This window comes from Alexandromys fortis, unplaced genomic scaffold (genome assembly GCF_014885135.2).
Source record: "Alexandromys fortis isolate MF-2015 unplaced genomic scaffold, M_Fortis_MF-2015_v1.1 scaffold_53, whole genome shotgun sequence".
Classification (NCBI taxonomy): Eukaryota; Metazoa; Chordata; class Mammalia; order Rodentia; family Cricetidae; genus Alexandromys; species Alexandromys fortis.
In genome coordinates this window covers 6,225,779-6,250,169 of record NW_026067939.1, presented here as the reverse complement: position 1 = coordinate 6,250,169, position 24,391 = coordinate 6,225,779, and the positions used below count along the sequence as shown (strand labels likewise).

The window sequence follows — 24,391 nt, the reverse complement described above, 5'->3', positions numbered from 1 at the left end:
ATTCCTGATGCGGAGTTGTATGCCTTTGGGGTCTAAAAGAGCCAGACAGATACGTATTTAAGCAAGGGGGGAAAACACATCCAGCTAACTGGTGAGTTAGAACTAGGCCACGTCTCATTTCTGTCCCCAAGTACTTAATTTAGAACTTTAAACCAATCCTCCACAGGCCAGGTCCGGCCCTTCCAGTGGCACCTGGACATCGAACTTTTGAGACAATCTGGAGCAAATGAAAATAGCTTTGGGTATTCAAACTCTCACACAGTAAGGAAGGTCATCTTTGAGTTGATGCATTTGGGGACTGAAGAAAACTCCAGTCTGAGAAGAGGAAAGGAAAGGGGAAAATGAAGTCAAGCAGTGAGTCCAGCCCCAGTCAGAGCGGAGGATAAATTCGTTACCTCTTTATCTTGCTTCCAAGGGCTCTTGGGTCCTGCGGGCTGTTCTGCTCTAACTAAACTGGGAAGCGATTAAATTGTCTACTTAGCTTTTGTTCAAGAACCTTCACTGCTAACCCACTGATGGCGGGGGGGGGGGGGGGATCTCAATAGCATTGTTTATCATGATTGACAGTCAACCTGGCATGGTCTAGAATCCCTGGAGACGAAGCTCCATCGTGTCTGTGAGGGGTTACCTAGACTGAGTTAACTGGGGTAGGAAAACCCACGCTAAATGTGAGCAACACTATTTACTGGACTGATGTTCTGGACTGAATAAAAAGGACACCAGCAAGCATCATGCTCCACTTTCAGACTACAGGTGTCCTGTGACTAGCTACCTGCTTCTCCTGACCCGAGACTTCTCCACCTTGATGGACTGGACTCTCCAGCTGCAAGCCAGAGTAAGCCTTTCCTTCCTCTAGTTACTTTGCCAGGTTTTCTGTCACAGCAACGAGAAGAGTAACACACTACCTCTGGGGCTTTATTTCCAATTATTTTCCATTCTCCTTCATTAGTCTCTATTAAAGTCGAAAGGAAAAACCCTGTGGAAAAAGACATCTTTGGTCTAGCCATCAATACTAACGCCGCCAGCAGCCCATCCCACTCCTCCATCTTCCCTAAGTCCTTCCCATCTCTAGGGACCAGCCAAAGTCTCCGCTTCTGCGTGAGTTCTCTAAAAGTATCTCGGGAAGCATGAAAAGCCCCCTCCAGAAATCGAGTGCAGGTTACGTAGGCTCCTAAGGCACGATGCCAGCTGTTTCTCTCAGCACTGGCACGAAATACCAGGTAAACTTTCCTTAAAGGAGAGGCTCTTTACTGTGGCTCACAGCTCAGGAGATACAGTTCCACCTGACTTAAAAGGCATGGTGGCTTAAGTGAGTCTGTGCCTTCAGGAGGAAGCAGAGCGCTTGGCCAATCAGAGCTAGCCTATAACCTGCAAGCCCCGCCCTGGGACCCTACTTCCGCCAGCTAAGCCCCACATCCAGAAGGGTACCACGGGCATCCGGAGATGAAGTGTTCAGACACATGAGTAAGGCTCATCCCTGCGTCTCTCCTGAAGTGGATAACCTCCCCCAGGGCGAATTATCCTTGAACATTACTAACAAGGGCAAATTATCCACGTCCATTCTTTATCCGTGATCATTACAAAACATCTAACCAGGGACAAATAAATGTTACCTGAGCTTCAGCCAACAGGATTTTAAAGGTCTCCTACCAAGATGCTGAATAAAAGGCTGTGTGTAAGCCCAAGGGAGAGGGTATAAGTCTGCGGAGAATCTGAACATTTTACTAAACTATAAGATAAGAGTCTCTTCTGTCTCTTTAATCAAACACAACAAGAGGAGGCCGGCTCTGTTAGCAGGCCAGGAAACTGTAACTACTGAACACAGCACTATCTGCACCTGAAGAAATCAGCGACAAGAGGCTGAAGAGCAGCAAGGATTCCTTGCGCGACTCCACATAAAATGCGACGGTGCCGCACCCTGCAGCCAATGGAAGGAAAGGATTTCCAGAAGCTCGTCCCAAGATGAATTAATATCTGGGCAGAAAGAATTATCCTACTGTTTTAAAAATACTAATCCGCTTTCCTCTCACTCTGTGCTGAAAATACAAAGTCGAGCTACGCGGCCAAATACCATTTCTTATTTGGAAACACGGCTCTATGTGTAGCCTCCTTGTCCGCAGTCCGAGTGTGAGTGTTTATAAAGTCCTATTACTCTGTGTGCTGACCTTTCATCTTCTGAAGAAAATCTCGGGGTTCACGGAGTTCTCTCTGTGAAAACTGGGAAGGGCTCTAGACTTCGTCCATCCATTCCCCAGCCCCGCAAGCTGGACTTTAAAGCTAACATTTCCCTGCCCCAGCATCTCAGGTACTGGGATTTCAGGTGTGTACCATCGCACACAGTTTCCAAATTCCCTCTTAAGTGAGAAGTGAGCTATCAGAAGAAAAGAACGGGGAGATAATAGCAACAACAAAAAAGTCTTAGATTCTGGCAATTGCAGACTGACTCGCATTAAGTAGTCCAATTTAAGCAAAATGAAATTCCTAAAGTTCTGTCTCTGCCTGGGCAGACTGGGGCTCTGTGGTGGTTAACCTCGGGCATCAGCGTGACTGGAATGGGGCATTCAGATAGCAAGTCAGAGCATGATCCCTCAGCATTGCTCTCATAGCATTTTGGGGAAACATGCCTATTCACACCAATGGGTCAAGGAACAGAAGCGCTTCTTCCTTCACACTATACGGAAGCCCTACAATTGACTACGGGCCCAGACAGAGCAAAAATGCAGAGGCTGGTGACTTCCTGTCTTCTTTTCATAATATTACCCCAGGTTCTCCTGCCCTTGGAATCCAGGATGTACAAGAGAACCCCCCACCCTCAGCCCAGGTCCTTAGCCATCAGATACAGCCTGAGAGAAACGCCAATAGCTCCTCTGGTTCTAAAGCCTTTGAACCTGGACTGAGTCATGATTGTTTTGTTCTTGAACTTACAGATGGTGCGCGCTACGTAATTCCTCGGCCTCTGTAATTATGTAAGGCAGTTCCTTAATAAATCTAGCCAGTTCCTATCTGCCTGTGTCTCTCTGGAGAAATCTACTATAGTAAACTGTAGGACCTGGCTTTCTGCAGACTCGAGAACATTTAGGTAAGTCTTATGAAACCCAAGGCAAACTGGGATTCAAGGAAAATTTCCCCAGACTGACTAGTACACACCCCTCCCCCAGGAGAATGCCACAAAGACCTCAATTGCAGTCTTACCAAGGACTGGGAGGTGTGAATATACCATCGCATTTCCCAAAGGCATTAAGAGGGAAGAGTCTAAGGTGGCTGCCAGCCAATGAAGTGGAGAATCCTCCTTACCATGTGATCCTCTTGGATCCCTCATTCCAAAACTAAAGATTCTGGGAAAGTTGTACAAAGACATAAGTTTGTTTTCACCTAAGTCAGCTCTTCCCAAACTTTCCCAGATCCTATTTCCATGGGATTGTCCCTGCCCGCCTCTGCAGTCTATGTCTCAGTTCTTGGGAGTACAGATGCCTCAGCTACATGTACCTTTTAACTTGGATGCTTGGTATCAGAACTCAGCTCTCAGAGCTATTAGGTAGCAAGCAGTTTACCCACCGGGCCATCTCCCTGACCCCACTCCCTGCCATTTAACCAAGTTTTCCTCTCAACTGTTACGTCTGGGAACTCCAAGGACCCTGCCCTCCCCTGGGCAATCTACGCAGGCTCTCTAGCTCCTACCTCTGCTTTGACCTTCCTGCAGATGCAAAGACAAGCAAGCCTTCCTGATGAGCTGGGTGGCAGAACACTGCCAGAGCTATGACCCCAGGGCTGTGACCCCAGTGCTATTCAATGAAGCAGGGGGCATGAAAAGAGAAAGCAGCGAAAGTATTTAAACACCAGAATGGAATCCTGCTTGTTTAGACTCCCTTCTTTACCGGGACAGTTTTGCTTTGACAGCAACAGGGGCTTAAGGCCAAGGAAACTCATTTACTTGTCTTTACAAACTCATGTTTCTATTCTCATTTATCACCTACCTAGGACATAAGCCTGTAACGGCGTCCTTTCTGTTTCTTGTCTTTTTATTATTATTAGTAGTAGTAGTACTATTCCTCTCTTCTCTAGACATTCAGTCAACAGATGGAGCTGGCCTCACGGCTCCCCAGACGATGATGACATAGGGAAGGCGCAGATGGAACGAGGCAGCTTTTTCTCTATTTATGATCCCTTGACTTTAAAACAAATTGGTAACAACATCATCGCTAGGTGCGCCTGCCTTTTAATATGAAATCAACATTCATAACTTTTTCCTCCAAAGAAACCAATGTTTCTTTAACAAGCAAAACACCAGCCTGCACTGCGGTTCAACAGAACATTTTCTAGGGCTTCCACAAATCCTATCACATGACACTGGTTTTTCGCTTTGTTTTTCCTCTGTAAAGTCACTAAGAGATCAAAAGGCCTTTAAATGCTTAGCATGGTGGTGGTAATGAAAAAGCACTTGCTAACTACAGCTAGATTAGTGAGGCCAATCAGTAAGCACGGAAAACATCCAGCCAATCTCCACTCCACGTACAGGGTGAATAGCATGGGACCCAGATGAAGGGAGAGATGGGACACTCAGATTCGGGGTCTGGCTCTGGAGTGGGAGACTCACTTAGATTTTTTTCTACATCTGTGGAGTGGACACCAGAATTTTTCAGTGTGGAAACCTTCAGCAGAGCCCACACATATCACAGATGACGTTCAGGTGGGAGGACTCACTCACGGGCCCACGGAGAACTGCAGGCAGTTCCCAGGGCAGAGCACGGCTGAGGTCCCGGCTCAGCACTCGGGCAGCTGAACTACCTCTTCATTTCCTTCCGAAGAAAGCAACATGTATATTCCGATGCAGCTTCCTACTTCCTAAGAACACATCTGGAACCGTTCAGGGTTTAGTTTCTGTGGGGTGACTGCCTGTGAGCAATAGACTGACCGCCTGTCAGAATCAGAGCCAAGTAGGTATTTCTAAGGAAAAAGCTATCAGGAGAGAGATCAGAGTGCTCAAGCAGTCGCTGCCCCGGAAAAGACAGATACATTGATGCCTGGCCCAAGCAGAGAAGATGTACTTTAAAAAGGCAGTTTGAGTCCTCTATCACTGGTCCTCCTAGGATAACATCACTGCAATTCAGAGGAAAGCCAGAAATGCTCCAAGCAGTGCGAATATTTTAAAGAGCTTGCCTCTGAAAAATGACTTAGGTTTTTATTTTGCTGTTTGTTTTTGTTTCTCCCTCTCTTTCCTTTGTTTTGACACAAAATTTCACTGGGTAATTGTGAGTGGCTGAGAACCCACTATGTAGACTGACCTGACCTAGCTGCCCTCGAACTTGCTGCCATCCTCCTGCCTTGGCCTGATCAGTGCTGGGATTAGAGCTGTGGCACCATCATTGCCTGGCTTGTCCAAAGCTACAGAGAGAAGCCAGGATTTTCTGTATGTTATGAAAGCACTCGAACAATTCAATTCCATCCTGAGCCTGGAAGGAATTGTAAAACTCCTAACCAAGATGGGTGCGGAGGCCCGCACCTTTATCGCCAGCACTCTCGAGGCAGAGGTATATACATCTCTGAGTCCAAGGTCAGCCTGGTGTATATATTTATATATATATATACACACACACACACACACACACACACACACACACTCACTCACAGAGAGAGAGAGAGAGAGAGAGAGAGAGAGAGAGAGAGAGAGAGAGAGAGAGAGAGAGAGATAGTTCCAGGCTAACCTGAGCATTGAAACCCTGTCACAAAATAATAACAACAACAACAAAACTCCTAGCCATAAATAATTTTCAAATATAAACTAAAATTCTAACTTCTCTTTTCAGAGCTGAAACCCACAGAACACACCTAAAATGTCAGTGTACCTGTTGTTGAGTGTCTCACAAAGTACAAGTGCAGCATCTCTTTGTTGCACAACACTCAGGATGAATATACCATTGTGTAGATGTACATTTTCTTTATCCATTCTTCTGTGGAAGGGCATCTAAGTTGTTTCCAATGTCTGGCTATTATAACCAGGGCTGCAGTAAACATGGTTGAGCAAGTGTCTTTGTGGTAGGATGAGCACCCTTTAGGTGTATACTGGATCTTGAGCCAGATGATCCCCATCTTCCTTAGGAGCCACCACACTGGTTTCCATAGTGACTACAAATTTCCTCTCCTCCCAAGAATGGGTGAATATTACTACATGTCCTCACCAGCATGAGTTGGCGCTTGTTTTATTGATTTTAGCCATTCTAATGGGGGTAAGAGGAAATCTCAAAGTAGTTCTGATTTGCATTTCCTTGATAGTGAAGGATGCTGAATATTTCTTTGTTTCCTGGTCATCTGAGTTTCTTTTTTGAGAATTCTATTTAGAGCCAAACACTATTTTTAAATTTGATCACTTGTTTTCTTAATATCTCGTTTCTTAAGAGTTCTTTATACATACTGGACATTAGCCATCTACCGGATGTGTAGTTAATTCAAATCTCTTTTCATTCTATACTGCTCTGTCCCAGTGACAGCGTCCTTTGTCTTACAGAAGATTCTCAGTCTCCTGAGAGCCCACTGATGGTTAATCTCAGTGCCTGTACAGTATTCTCGTCAGAAGGTCTTTCCTGTGCCAATGAGGTCAAGGCTATTCTCCACTTTCTCTTCCATCAGGTTCAGTGTGTCTGGTTTTACGTGAGGTCTTTGTAACATTAAGAACTGAGTTTTCTGTGGTTTGATAAATATGGATCTATCTGGATTTTTCTACATGAAGACATCCAGTTTCAGCAGCACCATGTGTTGATAATACTATCTTTTTCTAGTATGTAATTTTGGCTTCTTTATAAAAAAAAATTAGGTACCTATAGATGTGTGAATTTATATCTGTGTCTTTAATTTATTCCACTGATCAATGTGCATGTTTCTGGCCAATATCATACTGTTTTTATTACTATAGTTCTGTAATATGACTTGAAATTGGGGATAGTGATACCTCCCAAAGTTCTTTTATTATTCAGGATTGTTTTAGCTATCCTGAGTAAAAGTGTTTCCATATAAAACTGAAAACTGTCATTTCAAGTTCTGTCAGAAATTGTGTTAGAGGCTGGGCGGTGGTGGCACACGCCTTTAATCCCAGCACTCTAGAAACGGGCGGAACTCTGTGAGTTCTGGTAGACAGGTATACAGAGCAAGTTTCAGGACAGGTTTCAAAGCGACACAGAGAAACCTTGTATCAAAAAAAAAAAAAAAAACTGTGTTAGAATTTTGATGGGGATTGCACTAAATCTGTAGACTGCTTTTGGCAGAATGGACATTTTCACTATGTTATTCCTGTCGATCCATTAGCATGGGAGATTCTTTCCATCTTCTGATATCATCTTCAATTTCTTTGTTCAGTGACTTTAAGTTTTTATCATACAAACCTTTCAATTGTTTGGTTTAGAGTTATTGGGACTGGAGAGATGGCTCAGCAGTTAAGAGCACTGGCTATTCTTTCTCAGGTCCTGGGTTCAATTCCCCGCACCCACGTGACAGTGTATAACTGTCTGTAATTCCAGTTCCAGAGGGCCTGACACCCATGGTGAAATACCAATGCACATAAAAATAAAAACAGAGTTACTCTAAGGTATTTTCTATTATTTGAGGCGATTGTGAAGGGTGTTATTTCCCTAGCTGTTTCTCAGTCCATTTGTCATTCATGTATGGAGGGCGACTGAGTTTTGTTAGCTAATATTGTAGTCAGACACACGTCGGAAAGTGTTTATCAGCTGTAGGAGTTTCCTGGTAAGATTTTCAGGTCATTTATGTCTATACCATCATATCATCTGCAAATAAGGATACTTTGATGTCTTCCTTTACCATTTGTATCCCCTTGATTTCCTTTAGTTGTCTTATTTGTTCTAGATAAAACTATCTCGGTGAGACATGGAGAGAATGGGTAGGCTTGTCTTGTTCCTGATTTTAGTGCAATTGCTTTTGAGGTTTTTCTCCATTTAATTTGACATCACCCATAGGCTTGCTGTATGTTGCCTTTATTATGTTTAGGTATGTCCTTGTATCCCTAATCTCTCCAGGACTTTGATCATGTAGGGAGTTGGAGTTTGTCAAAGGCCTTTTCCGCATCTAATTAGATGGCCAAGTGGTTTTCTCTTTCAGTTTGTTTATACAGAAGATTACAGTTACTGATATAGGTATACTGAATCATTCTTGAATATCTTGAGTAAAGCTTACTTGATCATGGTGGATGATCTTTTTGGCAAGCTCTTGGATTCGGTTTACAAATATTTTACTGAAAATTTTTACATCTATGTTTATAGGGGAAATTGGTTTATAATTCACTTTTTTTGTTGAGTCTTTATGTGGTTTCGGCATCAGGGTAACTGCGGTCTCATAAGATGAATTGGGAAATGGTCCTTCTCTTTCTATTTTGAGGAATAACTTGAGGAGTACTGGCAGTAAGTCTCCTTTGACAGTCTAGTAGAATTCTGGGCTAAAACCATCTGGCCCTGGGCATTTGGAGTGGGGGAGGGTTGGGAGACTTTTAATGACTGCTTCCATTTTACTAGCAGTTACAGGTCTATTTAAATTGCTTAACTGATCTTGATCAAACTTTGGTAAGTTCGATCCAGATAATTATCCATTTCTTTTAGATTTTCCACTCAGTTGGAACAGAGGTCTTACAGTACGCTCTTATGATTCTCTAGACTTCCAGGCATCTGTTGCCATGGTCCCCTTTTTTGCTCTAGTTTTGTTAATTTGGATCTTCTCTCCCCACCTCTTAATTAATTTAGATAAGGATTGGTCAATCCCATTGATTTTCTCAAAGAATCAACTGTTTGCTACATTGATTCTTTGTACTGTTTGTTTCTGTTTTATTGATTTCAGCCCTGAATTTGATTATTTCTTGCTGTCTGCTCCTTTTGGATGTGGTTTCTTCTTTTTGTTACAGACTTTTCAGGTGTGTTAAGTTAGTAATACAAGATCGCTCCTTTTTTTTTTTAATGTAGGCACTTGGTACTATGAACTTGCCTCTTAGAACTGCCTTCATAAGTTCGGTTATACTGTGGATTCATTTTCATTCATTTCTAGAATGAATGAATTTTTGTCTTGACCCTTGTTTTATTCAGTAGTGATATGTTCCATTTCCATGAGTTTGCAAGCTTTCTGCTGTTTCTGTTGCTATTGAATTCCTCTAATCTGTGATGGTTAGATAAAATTCAGGGTGTTATTCCAATTTTCTTTTATCTGTTGAGGCTTGGTTTGTGTCGTGAGTATGTGGTGTCAATTTTAGAGAAAGTTCTATGAGGTGCAGAGAAGAAGGTATATTTTGGGTTTGGGTGAAATGTTCTGTAAATATCTGTTAGGTCCATTTGGTTTATAATGTCTGTTAGCTCCAGCATTTTTTCTGGCTAGTTTTTGTTTGGATGACCCATCTACTGGCGAGAGTGGGATACTGACGTCTCCCACTATCCGTGTGTGAGGTCCACTATGTGATTTAAACTGCCGTAGTGTTTTTACAAACTTGGGTGCCCTTGCATTTGGTGCATAGATGTTAAGAACTGAAACTGGTGGATTTTTCCTTTGATGAGTTTGTAATGAATTCCCCATCTTTTCTGATTAGTTTTGGCTTGAGTTGCCTGTGGGGTCTCGGGGAATACCTGCTGGAGTCGGGGGCTAGCATGAAGCAGTGAGTGGTGGGGGAGGCTCAGAAAGGGAAGATCTGTGCGATCGATGGGCATGGGAGGAGGGAGACAGCAGCAGGTGTTTTGCTTGCTGCAGGACTGGGGATGGGACTCGGGGACTGGATTTGGAGGAGCAGAGGGAGAGGTGAAGATCTGTAGTTAGCATGCCTGCTTCCCTGGTCAGAAACATAAATCACTTTTTAACCACGCAGCTACTGATGAGCATCCATGGGTTCTCCAGGGCAACAAATGGAGCTCGTTTTAAGGAAGAGCGTTCAGATGCATCCCATTAAACCAACTTGGGTGCTGTCCAAGGTAGGAGCAAGCTGCAGTAGATACAGTGTAGCCTAGCTCTGCCCCCAACACCTAACACCACTTCTGGCACAGAACAAGAATTCAGAGAGTGTTGACTTATAATCTGTGCTAAAGTGGGCGATTAGAAACATGTCTCAAATTGTTCTTACACACTCACGTCCACTGCTACAGCAGTCATATGCATGCTTAAAAGTAGGAAGTTTAATGGCTATTTTGGGCAGAATGTCATGAGAAAAATAGAATAGTTCCATCAAGGGAAAAAAGGAAGAAGGAAAGGAAGGAAGGAAAGAGGAAGGAAGGAAGGAAGGAAGGAAGGAAGGAAGGAAGGAAGGAAGGAAGGAAGGAAGGAAGGATGGAAGGAGATGGGAAAGGTTTATAAGTCAATTTTAAAGTCTTAATGTTCCCTACTACAGCATGTACAATTGCTGACTAGGATGAATCTGCCCGACCATTTCATGTGGTTGTCTGTAACATTCCCTTTAATGTGAATTCCTTACAATCTAGTTTTGAGAGCAACAATGGGCAACTGTGACTGGACTCCTTTCTCTTCCATAGGCATCCAAACTTCTCTAATCCGCTATGGAACGTATAACTTTGCCTGCGGATGTAGCTTGGTTAACAGAGTACTTACCCTTGCCCCAAATAAGAAGGGCACTGTAGCATATGCCTGCAATCCCAGCATTTAGGAGGTGAAGGAGAGAGGATTGGAAGTTCAAAGTCATCTTCAACATGGGCAGGTTGAGGTCCGCCTAAGATATTTCAGTCCCTGTCTTTCAAGGAAACAGTTCCAAACAGCACAAACTCTTTAGGGTGAAACAGAAACAGACAACTACCCTCTAAAAATGGCTTCCCTTCACAGGTTCACGCTACCTCAGAATTTTGGTTTCCACTAGGAGAATTGGTAATTTTTCTAAATCAGTTTAGGCGATCTCTTTCTTGGTAATAATACTGAGGGATTAAATACTGAGCTAGCAAACATAAAATCATAAGAACCATAGATCAAAGTGGCTTTCAGAATCAGCAGGCATAACAACTTTAAGGCCACTAAGAACGTTGATGGCAATGCCAGAAAATACTTAGGTTTTGTTTGTTTGGTTCCAGTTTTTTAAACCAGGATAAAAGCCACTGCACAAAAATACATACAGAGAGCCAAGTTATCTCACAAAGCCAGGCTTTATGGTGCCAGGCATTGGGACTCTCGTGCTGTTTTCTCAATGGTCAGGACTTCAGCCCTGTTGATGTAACAGGCCAAAGTGCTTGTGTTTTCCTGGCTGAGAAGGAGCTGCCAGACTCGAACCTTTGTAGGCTAAGCTGTAGAGTACATGAAGGAAACTGATAGATTGGGAAAGAGCAGGGAGGGCATGCTAATGGAATCCAAGCTCTCTCTAATGGAGAGGAAAATGTCTGTGTATTCATCCCCCGCTCCCCACCCCTGATACACCAAAGCGGCTTCTTAGTAACTGCCTCCCAAGCCCTTCTTAATGTTCAAGTTCAGCTCTGCCAGACGACGAGGAGAGCTGACAGGCTACAAATGCAATCCTGTTCCAGTCTGCCCACCTGCAAGACGAGAAGGGAGCTGCTGAGGCAAAAATGAAACAGAAAGCCCTGGAAGGGGACAGCACGGTTTAAAAAACAAACAAACAAACAAACAAACAAAAAGTAGGCAGGGAAAAAAGAAAGTGCTGTATGCCAGTTACTCAAACAGGAGAGGGAAAGGCACCCTCTCTGGCAGGATGAATGGGTTGTCTGCTCGCCTCCTTACCCACAAGGCCACTCTGTCTAATCAGAGGATGTGAAAGGGTTGTACCTCTGACACTCGCAGATGGGACAAAGTCTGGAAACGCCACTTCAAACAAGAGAAGGTGCTTGCCAGCTGAGACCTCCTCTTCCATCCACTCAGCCGTGACTCGCGGTCATGGAGCACTCGGGGGTGCCAGACAGAGATAAATAAAAGTGTGGTGACTCTGAGACTCAAGTGGAGTTTTAATAAGCAAAAACACAAAGAGAAAGAATTTCAGATCAAAGAAACACAAATAATAGGTGGGGGGTAAACCACACGGGCAGCAGCAGGCGGCAAGGATTGCCATGATTAGGGCCTTCCACTGTTTTTCCTTGAGTCAGTGAGTAACACACCACACGCCCCCAGTGTAACTTCTAGGCTCTTGGCATCACTGCTTCTTTCTAAGCATCAGTATGTAGTGGGAGGCTGCTTGCTGGTTCCTGGCCGCTTAGCCCTGAAATAACCACACAGAAACTGTATTAATTAAATCACTGCTTGGCCCATTAGCTCTAGCTTCTTATTGGCTAACTCTTACATATTAATTTAACCCATCTCCATTAATCTGTGCATCACCACGAGGTCGTGGCCTACCAGCAAAGTTTCAGCATGTCTGTCTCCAGTGGTGGCTCCATGGCTTCTCCCTGACTCCACCCTTCTTTCTCCCAGCATTCAGCCTAGCTTTCCCTGCCTACCTAAGTTTTGCCTTACTATTGGTCCAAAGCAGTTTCTTTATTCATTAATGGTAATCACAGCACACAGAGGGGACTCCCACATCACCAGTATCCTTGTCTATGTTGAAAATGACGACCCAGCTAGAGACACAGAGATCCAGCATCAGTTGGAGATAAGGAGCTTGCTCTGTGTTGTTTAATAAGGCATCTTTCTCAGGGTTTCTGACGATTTGCTTTCTGGCTATGTTCGTTGATGTCTGGAAGCCTGCTACAACCAAAGGTATGTGCGGTGTTTAGGTATGGCTCAATTTTCCATGACTCTACCCACCCCTATGTGCAAAAGTTTCCTTTTTTTTTTTTAAAGGTTACAGAACCTAAAAAAAAAAAAAAAAAAAACAAAACAATGAAGAAGATTCAAGAACTGCTATAGCATAACTGTGTCTCCAATATCAACATGGCTCACTCCTCATCAAAAACTATACTTCCTACACTGAAGAAATGTCTGCTAGCCCCCTCCCCATGCTTTGCTTTCTCCTTAGTACCCATAACCATCAACCCTACCTCATCTGCCTATCATCTATTGTCTATCTTCCAGATATAGGGAATAAGAATATTTTAAAAAATTTTTTGTCAGCACTGTCCCCTCCCTACTTATAATCATCTCTGGCACACAGTAGGAGTCTACACGGGCTATTAGAAAGCATGCCGATGTGTGAACTGCAGGAGATAGTCCCGAATCTAAACACTCCAGTGCACTGTCCCCATAAACAGTCCCCTAACTAGATCATGTGTCATGAGACTTATGATCTCGAAGCCGGGAAAAGAGTCAAGCAAGGCACAGAATCCATGCGTGTGGAGGCCTGAGAGATATTCGAGTGTCATACTTATTTTGCACCAAGAAGCATCAAGCCACTGGGGAGGCAGTTTGTGTACGCATCTCTTTCAGCACTTCATCAGCGGGATGGTGTGTGCAGAGGTCTGGGTGAGAACATGCTCCAACTGCCATCCCTTTCACGGTACTGTGACCTGACCCATACTTTTACACTTTCTAAGCTGCCTTAAAGAGATGTCTCCCTGGATGTGAAGGCACACATTTTCCCCGCTGCTTTAACACCTGTCTTTGAGATGGAAAAGACACAGAAGCCAGCTGGACTCAGAGGCTGGAACAGAAGGACCAAAAGCCTGAGGCTAGCCTGGGCTACACTGGGATCTCCAGACCAGCCTGAATGACAGAGGGAGATCCTCTTTCAAAACGAACCAACCATATAAATGAAGCACAGAGAAATTTAAATCCTTACCCTAAAATACTTTCTCAATGCTCACTTTGTTTTTCAAGACATGCACATCCCCAAAAGAAAGAGAATTAAAAGAAATAAGAAGAAACATTAGCAATGTAGCCATTACTTACTAATGAATATTAGTAAAAATAATCCAGAAGGAATACTAGTAATATTTCCAGAGAAGCCTTTTTAAACATCACAGTTTTTTGGAACTAACCAGTGATAAAGCACTTGAAAGGACAGCGGAAAGAATTCTTCTGACAGCCCACGGACTACATTTGCAGTTGCAGAATTAACTCCCCCCAAGAACATCAGCAAAAGTAGCCCTCTAAGGTCAAGAACCAGAATGGGAGGGAGAGGAGCTAAAGAATGAGGAACTAAGGCAGCTGAGCAAAAGACTGTGGGGAAGAACAATGGGCTCCAGTGAAGCACATGGCGAGCTGCTGGCTTTGGAGCTGCACTTTGTCCTACACAAGCCCACCATTGTTCCTTTCTGTGTTCTCCTTCTTCCCCACGTCATGGCTCTCCTCGGCTCTGTTCCCTATCACCGTCATCTCCTGCGAGTTTTTCTAAACCCTGATATATCTGTTCAATTATCTGTAGACCCACAGGCTCTTCATCAAATTAGCTGATCTCTATTTATAGCCGAGATTTCTGGACAGGGGATCTAATGAAAATTCCTGAGAGTGACAAAACTAAGTCAAATTACCCGGTGCCGTTTCCCACCCAACGACGCTGCCACTCCTGAATACAACTGTCTCAACGCATGTTATAAACACACATACTTTTATAAATGGCGCTTTTAAGTTAAAAAACAGACTGAGTTGTATTCAGAGATACGGGTGAGATAAGGGTTCCACAGCCTATTCCAAGATCTTATTTCAAAACAGAGAGACCTCTGAGAGGAAAAATGATAGAATAAATCTAAATGCTGATTCTATCAAAAGAGAATTCATCTGTACCTAGTAAATGCAATCACACATAATTTGCTTATCTATTTTTAGCAATTACTATACAAATTACCAAAGAAATTCATCATAACAAGACTCAAGCATATTTTTTTTTCAAGCATAATTTTTATTACTAATACGTCTCCATAGTTATCAAATTCATTTCATTTCATTTACTATACTCAAATTACCAATTGTTTTGATGATGGTTTCTAAAGATGATATATATATAAATGTATATATGAATGTATGTATATATATATGAAATAAAATAAATAGCATCAGTAATCCAGGACAAAAGACCCAAACTATATTCTGAACTATGACAAGATGCCATATTAAGGCCCGAGACACAAATCACCATTCTTGAAATAATTACAGTTTGAGCATCCAAATGTCTCTACCCTGAAATGTCTGTTACAAGAGGCTTCTCACTTGAATCGTCTCAAAGATGGACTTTTACCTATGGTGGGGCTGTGCCAAAAAACAGGTATGCCTGATAGTCATGCCAAAATATGGATAGTCTGGTGAACAAAAAGGGTGAACTTACAGAGGGGTATGGCGGGTGTTACAAGTCTATCAGAGAGCTCGCAAATGAAAGTGAGCAAGAGTCTAAGCACCCTGTGAGTCAAAAGTCGAAGCAGAAAGGCATGGCCTTTCCTACAAAACATACACATAAGAAAAAAACAAACAAAAAAAATTGACAGTTGCCTGTTGTGAGAGGTCTCTTGTTTTGTTCCCTGCTGTTCAGCCCCGAAATAATCACACAGAAACCATATTATTTGCCATACTGTTTGGCCAATAGCTAAAGCATATTTCTGGCTAATTTATATCTTAAATTAACCCATCTTTATTAATCTGTGTATTGCCACAAGGTAAAGTTCCAACATCTGTCCTCAGCAGGGCTACATGGCTTCTCTCTGACTCCACCTTCTTTCTCCCAGCATTCAGTTTAGTTTTCCCCCACCTAGCTCTGTTCCGCCCTGCTAAAGGTCCAAAACAGTTTCTTTATTCATTAATGGTAAACACAGCATACAGAGGGAAATCCCACATCAGTTGCCAGCTGTATCCAAAATAAGAAGGTATAATAATCTCTACTCACACCATAGGAACTGGCTACACCCTACCCTTTTTATAGCAATTACTACACAAAGCAAAAACTTACATGCATTTATTTCTCTTCTGATGATAAAATGACATCACAAAACCACTGGCTTAAAAAATGCCCAGAGTGAAATGCTCCTCCCCCTCCTCACCTTGTCCTGTTCTGTGGTCTTGGCCAGCACTGCCAGGCAAGCAGGAGGATTATACCGTGTGCTACTCTCAGTGACTACAGAAAAAATATGTTCTTCTCTAATGTCCTCCATTAGCAAGAATGCAAAGGAAGTTAGTGTCTGCCCTCTGAGGTTAAAGAATGCAATAATGTTTGAACTCATCTGCCCTAGTCCTGGCGCATGGCAAACCATACAAGTGGCCACGTAAGACATTCTAAGGTAAGATGTAAGAAAACAGCATTTTATAAGTCATACTGATCTAATATTGGTAATTTCATAAAGTTCAATCTAAGATTCATATCAACCATCAGGATCAATTTATTCAGACTGTTAGTAGCAATATTTTTATGTCCAGATTTATGAGCTTTACACCATTGTTTTAGCTCCTAAATTCTTTGATTTCAAATTGCAAATACTGACAAGAACAAATTACTCCATCGTAAGTACTTATATATTTGTCTGCCTACTGTGTATCTTCCTATGAAGGTATGTTAAGGGGGCTTAACAGATGACTCAGTTGGCTGAAGCAAGAAGACTTGAGTTTGTATTCCCAGCACACAGAAAAGCCTGGCACAACAGCACAGATCTGTAAGCCCATGGCTGACAGGCTGGGATGTCTGTGAGCCCATGGCTGACAGGCCGGGATGTCTGTGAGCCCATTGTTGACAGGATGGGATGTCTGTGAGCCCATGGCTGACAGGCTGGGATGTCTGTGAGCCCATCCCTGATAGGCTGGGATGTCTGTGAGCCCATCCCTGACAGGCTGGGATGTCTGTAAGCCCATTATTGACAGGTTGGGATGTCTGTAAGTCCAGTGCTGAAAGGCTAGGCTGGAAACAGGCACATCCCTGGAGCTCACTGGCAAACCATTCTAGCCAAAGCAGTGAGTTCCAGTCTTAGAGACAGACCTCATCTCAAAAGCTGAAGTGGAGAGCAACTGAAGAAGACAGCGCACACACGCATGCACACACATACACACATACACACTTGTATATGCGCCCACAAAAATATATAGATACTACAAATAAATAGATAAAGTTTTCGAGATGTGTTAGGAATAAAGAAAGCCAGTCCACAACATCAGGACACAAGAATGTCATAAACAGATGAGCTGACAACAAGGGGTTGTGTGTGTGTGTGTATTTGCCACACAGTTAACAAGCTGAGCTTTTACCATACTTAAAATGTTGTTTCAGCCATGGAACTTAGAATGTAATTCCAAATAAATGAAGGTTAAATTAAAATATGGATGTTTACATATTCCATAAGGAAGAATTTCAAAAATAGTAAACTATACTTGAAATAAAATGAGTCTCAAAACAGAATGGATAATATGAGATCAACTTTAAAAGCACAGGAAGCAAAGGCAAAAACCGACAAATGCAGAGATTACATCACACTGAAAGGCTTCTACACCACTAAGTCAACACAGAAAGAAAAGGGCAGAGACAATATGCAGAATACGAGCAAAAGGTTGCAATGTAGAGATTCTGGTAGCTACCCCAAAAGTGCAAGGCACGTCAAAATCCTAACAGCAAAAATTAAACAGCCCACTTAAGAAACTGGCCAAATGCCTAAAAAGACATTTCTCAAAGAATACAGAGATACAAACAGGACTATGAAAAGATATTCACCACTACTAACTGTCAGGGAAAGGCACATCGAAACCACAGTGGCACATGGCCAGTATTCAAAAGACTGAAGAGAAACGCTGGCAGCTGGGTGTAGTGGCGCACGCCTTTAATGCCTTTAACTCAGGAGGCAGAGGCAGACAGAGCTCTGCGAGTTCAAGGCCAGCCTGGTCTACAGAGTGAGTTCTAAGACAATCAGTGCTACATAGTGAGACCCTGTCCGAAACAAAGATAAATGCTGGTGAGAATGTGGAGAAAAGGGACCCTTTCCACACAGATGGCAGGAACATAAATCAACACAGCCATTACAGAAAACAGTATGGAATTTCTCAAAAATTTGAAAGATCTATCATAAGGGCCAACTGTCCCGCACTGGTTCTATCCACAGAAAATGAAATCGGTTTGTCAAAGAGTCAATTGCGCTCCTGTTTACGGCAGTATTATTCCAACAGGACAGAAAGGGACTGAACCAAGTGCCATCGGCTGAGACGTACAAGACACACACTTATAATTCTATCAGTCATAAAAGATTAATAGAATCCTGTCATTTGCAGCAACACAGGAGGAATTTGATATCACTGTGCTAAAAGAAATCAGCCAAGTACACAAAGCCAAGCGCCACGTGGAGTCAGTCACCGGTAGACATTTCTAAGAGTTGATCTCATGGAAGCCGAGAATGTGAACAGTAAGGCCCTAGAGGAGCGTGGGAAAGGTTGGCCAGCGGTCACTCAACTACAGCTAAAGACAAGACGCCCTGGTCTGCTGTCACACAGCACACACAACAATGCTGTGGTGGCCATTTCAAAAACTACAATATTAAGAAAGCTTTCACTATAAAAACATGATAAATGCTTAAGAAAACACATCACACCATGTGGACATATATTAGACATTATGGTAACATTAATATGTGCAACTTTCATGTTTTATGTAATGGTTAGAAAGAAAAGCTGTAAAAATGCATGCCTAAAAAGATGAGCCATGCCAAGACCTAAAGCGGAGACAGTGGAAAGGACTTGTCTCCGCACTAGAACGGAACTGTCTGCTCTTCTCTTTGGTTTTTCTCAGAGTGCCCGAGGGATCCAGGGCCCCACCATGCTGTGCTCTAAACTCCCTTGTCCTCTTTGAAGGATGGAGCTTTAGATACATAACATATCCAGACACAGGACTTCTGCAGCTCCTCACGGAGCCACCAATGAGGTTTCCAGTGACGGAACCTGATTCACAGCCACGATCCCAGTAGTGGAGTTACACTGGTCCACCCACACTGTCTCACCTAGAACTCCAAACATCAAAGGGTTCACTTCTGACAGGTGAGGAGCAAGGTTTAAATCCTGCTATGGAAGACAGGCTATAAAATGAACAGGCTGACATCTATAATATTCCAATCCATGACCTTTCCCTCATAAAAGAATTTCTTGGCTGGGAAATGGATCAGTCAGTTAGTGTTTGCGCTGCAAACATGGAGAGTGGAGTTCAATTTCCAGACACCACATGACAGAGCTGGGCATCTCGGCACAAGCTCGGAATGGAAGGGCAAATGCAGACAGATCCCTGGGTCTTGGATCTCGCTGGTCAGCCACCCTAGCCTAATCAGAGAGCCCCAGGTCAAGGAGAGAGCTTGCCTCAAAAAAACAAACTCAGGGCTGGAGAGATGGCTGGGCATCTAAGAGGCTGCACTTCCAAGAAGACCTGTTCAGTTCTCAGCATCTACACAGTGGCTCACAATCATCTGGAACTGGCGCCCTCTTCAGGCTTCCAAAGGCACCAGGCACACATATGGTACACAGACATACATGCAGTCAAAACATCCATACATATTTAAAAAAAAAAAAAGAAATCAACAAAACAGAAAAGGAATGGTAGGTGGGGTTGACAAGGATGAGAATAATCAGAACACATTGTAATCACTTATAAAATTGTCTAAGAAGAAACTTAATAAAGAAAAAGGGGGGGGAGCAAACCAATAACACCTAATGCTGTTTTCTAACCTCTCCATGTGTACACACATGCACACACAGGATTTTCCTGTCCTAACACTAATGATGATTTAAAAACAAAGAATTAAAAATACCACCAGCAGTACAACTGAGTACTTTTAAATATTCTCTTAGTTTGTGGTTACTGTATCAAACCCCACAGACTGAATGGCTTTTAAAACTGCGTGTTTCTCATTGTTCTAGAAGGGAAAAGACTGGAGAGCTCCCGTTCCCATGCTGCAGGCCACCGATCTCTGATCATATTCTGCCGCTGCAGAAGAAGCTAGCAAGCTCACTGCTCCCCACTCTGCTTACCTGGGCATCACCTTCATAACCTAATCACTTCCATCTCCAAATACCACAAGTGAAGTACAATCATTTATAGTCTGCACCGCCATCTAAGAGCCGGAACCTCACTTTGCACTAACATCACAAAAAAAAAAAACCCTAATTTTGAGAATTTCCCCTTGCTCCAGCCACCTGTAATCAAGAACAACATTAAGAAAAACCAAAAGAAGTAAACAAGTGGAAGAAAAAACAGCATTCACTGGTGTCTTGTGAATAAGAACTCCCGTGAATTTCATCTTACAGAAAGCTTTTCTGGCAACCTTCCAGAGTCCACTGCCTGCACAAATTATGCATGCTAATTTATGCAAAGCAGGCTCTCCTTTTCCCTGGAGATAACAGAAGATAGTTCCATCTTACTTTATGAGGGTGACTTTCACTTTGTCTTCTAAGATTCATTTTTTTCATGTTCCTTTTCTATCTCATTTGTCCTGTAGCTTTCCTTCTGGTTTCTTTAAGCATAATACTTTTTAAATTCTTCTTTTTTAATGTTCTCATTCAGCTTTCCTTAACTTTGCATCGGTTTTATGCACCAGGACCTAGGACAATGCCTTGAAAGCAACAGACTCCCGTTGTCCAATTGCAGCAAAGCCCCGTGGTCAGCTCAGTCATTTGGATTCTACTGGGATACAAGCTATGTTTCATAACTAGTAATATACTCTCATCACCATCAGATTTTATATATTATCATTATAAAGCAACAATTTGTATCTCACAACCCTTCACAAGTGAAATATACCTTCTAATCTATATGGCTCATAGATAATTACTATCAATATGCCCAATAAAGTTAGAAAGTTTACTTATAAATAGGTATATTTTTGAAGCTTGGAAAGAACCTATAGGCATGGTATATTAACCTATAGACAGGGTATGTTATTAAACAACAAATGCACAAATCAAAATCTGAAGATGCAGAAACATTCTTGTTACATATCTAAATCTTTTAGCTTGATTACATAAAGCATCCCTACAAGGTCTGCCTCTGAGGAGCCTAACCGTGGCAGGTGTGCTGTGGGCAGCAGTTGCAAGAGGGCAAGGATGAGAGGAAAGGAAAAAACTTTGGTTTATTCAAATGATGAATCTCTCAAAGTCTTCCTTTAGCATCAAAATTCTGGAATCTCATATTTTGATTTAAAGAACACGGAGGTGGCTCTGCAGTTAAAACCAATGGCTGCTTTTCCAAAGGGCCTAGTTAGATCCCCAGCGCCCACATGGTGGCTCACAAGCACCTGTAACTCCAGGGGCTCTGATGCCCTCTGCTGGCCTCTGGGAGCACAATGCACACACAGGGTGGACAGGCACACGTTCAGGCAAACACTCCCATAAATAAAACAAAATGAACACATTTCTTCATACAAGGTGCATCTTATTTGATGATTTACTTTTAGAAAGAGATCCAAAAGCGATAGATTTCAAACCATGACAACTGTGTTGGATGATTTCTCTTTAATCATATTCAGATTATAAATTAGTAAACAGTGCCATACAAAGTAAACAAAACACACAATAGAATAAGTCTCTCTCTCTTGTATTTTTTTGGTTTCTTGGTTTTGTTTTCTTTTTGTGTTTGTCTATTAGTTGCGACAGGGTACCTCCAAATTTGATCTTAGACTAGTGATCCTCAGTTTCTGCCCCCTGAACACTGGGACTATAGGCACGGGCCACCATGCCCACCTCAAATTAATCTTTCAAAACCTCTATAGGGCTATTGTCCAGTGTGGAGAAAAGAGGCATTGCAGCCAGAAGACAGCAACTCCAAACCAGCCCTTGTCTCTAACTCCTAGGTCTCTGATCAAAGAATGAAACAAAACTAGGTAGGTAATATATTTAGTGCAGCCCTTCACTAATAAGATCTCAATAAAGATCATATTGCTCTGGACAGAAGGAATATTAAACACACACTTAGCCTTGCCACCTCCCAAAAGTCTACTGAAATGCAGTGAGATTCCAGACAGAGAAACCCACAAACACAAAGGAAAGGAAAGTCGGGGACAAAATTTGGAAGACCGGAAAACAGATGGAAGAGTCCCAAGTCACCTGGCACAGCCGAGAAAGTGGAATCCCAGGTCCAGAGTAGGATTCTTAGCTGCACTGCTGCAAACCACACTCTCCCAGAGGAACCCACAGAGTCTGAAGCTTTACTGCAAAGGACCCCACCTTTTAAATAACACACAGCAATTTTCAATTATACAAAAAGGCAACTCATCGCTTCTGACGATATGGTGATGACCCTGAGGATGAGGGTTTCAGTTTGTTGGTTTTTTCTTTCATATTTTTACTTATTTATCTATCTTTAGTTGTAGCAATAAAGAAAAAAAATGACATAGACTGGGTAGAATAAGCAACAAAACAGATCAAAAGGAGGAGCTGCAAGGGTTTCAGGAATAGCAATATGCCACTAAGCTGACTAACCATGGAGCGGCAGGCTCTCAAAGATTGAGCCAGGCTCACCAGCTAAGACGTCCTGTAATTAAATTCCCAGATTTCCAGTACTAACAACACTTACATACCGAGGGATTGAAACTTAGAGAGGAACAGGGCAATGGAAAGGTCTGTGCTTGGGTGAGGGGAACTGTCTGTAGCCTCTCACACAATAGCCCCCAGAGAAGCACTGGCCGGAGACCTCTGAAATGTAGTACACAGCAATGGGATGACAATTTAATTCAATTAATTTAGAGAAAATTGAGTAATATCTAGTTAAGTTGAAAATGTATATATCTTACTGCCAGGCACCTTCGTTCATACAAACATCCTTTAAAAATCTCTCGCATTTGTACACAAGAAGACAATACCAAAAAATACTTGCAGCGGCACCGGTCACAGCAACGAATGTGAAGAGGACTGACATGTCCGTCATCAGAAAAATAGATGAATCCATCAGTTTCGGCCTAAAATAAAGACTTGAGATTTGAAATTCTCAAGCTCTATGTCACTTAATGTTAAAAACAAATATTATTTTGTAAACATGCCCTTTATCTAAATACACGTGAAGTGTTGGTAAATAAGACTCTGCCACAGTGATAGTGCAGAACTGTAAGCCCCACTCTTACCCAGGTAATAGTGCAGAACCGTAAACACACACCCTTATCCAGGCAATAGTGCAGAACTGTAAACACACACCCTTACCCAGGTAACAGTGCAGAATAGTAAGCCCCACCCTTACCCAGGTAATAGTGCAGAACTGTTAACATACACCTTTACCCAGGTAACAGTGCAGAACTGTTAACACACACCCTTACCCAGGTAACAGTGCAGAACTGTTAACACACACCCTTACCCAGGTAACAGTGCAGAACCGTAAACACACACCTTTACCCAGGTAACAGTGCAGAACTGTGAACACACACCCTTACCCAGGTAACAGTGCAGAACTGTTAACACACACCCTTACCCAGGTAACAGTGCAGAACCGTAAACACACACCCTTACCCAGGTAACAGTGCAGAACTGTGAACACACACCCTTATCCAGGTGCTTCCACAGGCACAATAACCCATCTATGTGTACTGTGCATTGTTCTCTATACACAAAGGTATGAAAAGGTTTAATTTATAAATTAGGTACAAATATTGACAATAATAAGAATGTATAAAAGTATTAAAATAGAATTGTTATTAAAGTATTACAAAATTATTTTAAAATTATATGTTGTTATTTCTGGAATTTAATATTTTTCAAACCACAGTTGAGAAAAGTTAACTAAAATCTCAAATAAGGAGATACTATTTTTAGTATATTTTTCCTTAAACCCAATGAGAAAGTAAACATGGTGGCTCACACAGGTAATTGTACAGGTAGAGAGGATGAGGTAGGAAGGAAGCCGGCTTGTGCAAGGCCAGCTTGGGCTACATAATAATTCCCAGGCCAACCAACGGCTTCCAAAGACAAATAAATCACAGGGCGTTGGTGGCGCATGCCTTTAATCCCAGCACTCGAGAGGCAGAGGCAGGCGGATCTCTGTGAGTTCGAGACCAGCCTGGTCTACAGAGCTAGTTCCAGTACAGGCTCCAAAGCCACAGAGAAACCCTGTCTCGAAAAACCAAAAAAAAAAAAAAAAAAAAAAAAATTGAGCAGTCCCAAAGAAAAATAAATCATGTAACTGAGAGAAAATACAGCATGTTCCTAGCCCTTTGTAGATAGTGATGCTAACCTTATGAACGTATAGAATGGAACCCAGCAGCCGCTGGAAAGGGCAGCAGGGAGACCAAGTGTGATAACAGGCACCAAAACAGAGGGGAAGAGTTAACTTTGGTTCTTCATTAGCATAGTAAACTACAGGCTAAAATAATCTATGAAAAGTATGAAATTCCCAACATATGAAAATGATTGAAGATATAGAAAGTTATTACCCTGACCTTATTATTACATTATATATAAATATATATTGCTAAAATACCACGATGTACCTCTATAGGTCTAGAATTACTTTATTCAGAATACTATCTTAAATTCACGACTTGTCGTCTACTGCACTTATGACAATTAATTTATACTATCTCATTTCTCCTCACCCACCATACAGCTTCAGCAC

At 42.4% G+C, this 24,391-nt stretch overlaps 1 protein-coding gene across 2 annotated transcripts in view; it reads right to left on the bottom strand.

Moving 5' to 3' along the window:
• Positions 1 to 24,391, bottom strand: part of Ppm1l (protein phosphatase, Mg2+/Mn2+ dependent 1L) — a 206,743-nt gene that overhangs the window by 139,130 nt on the left and 43,222 nt on the right. The gene's annotated exons all lie outside the window — the stretch shown is intronic.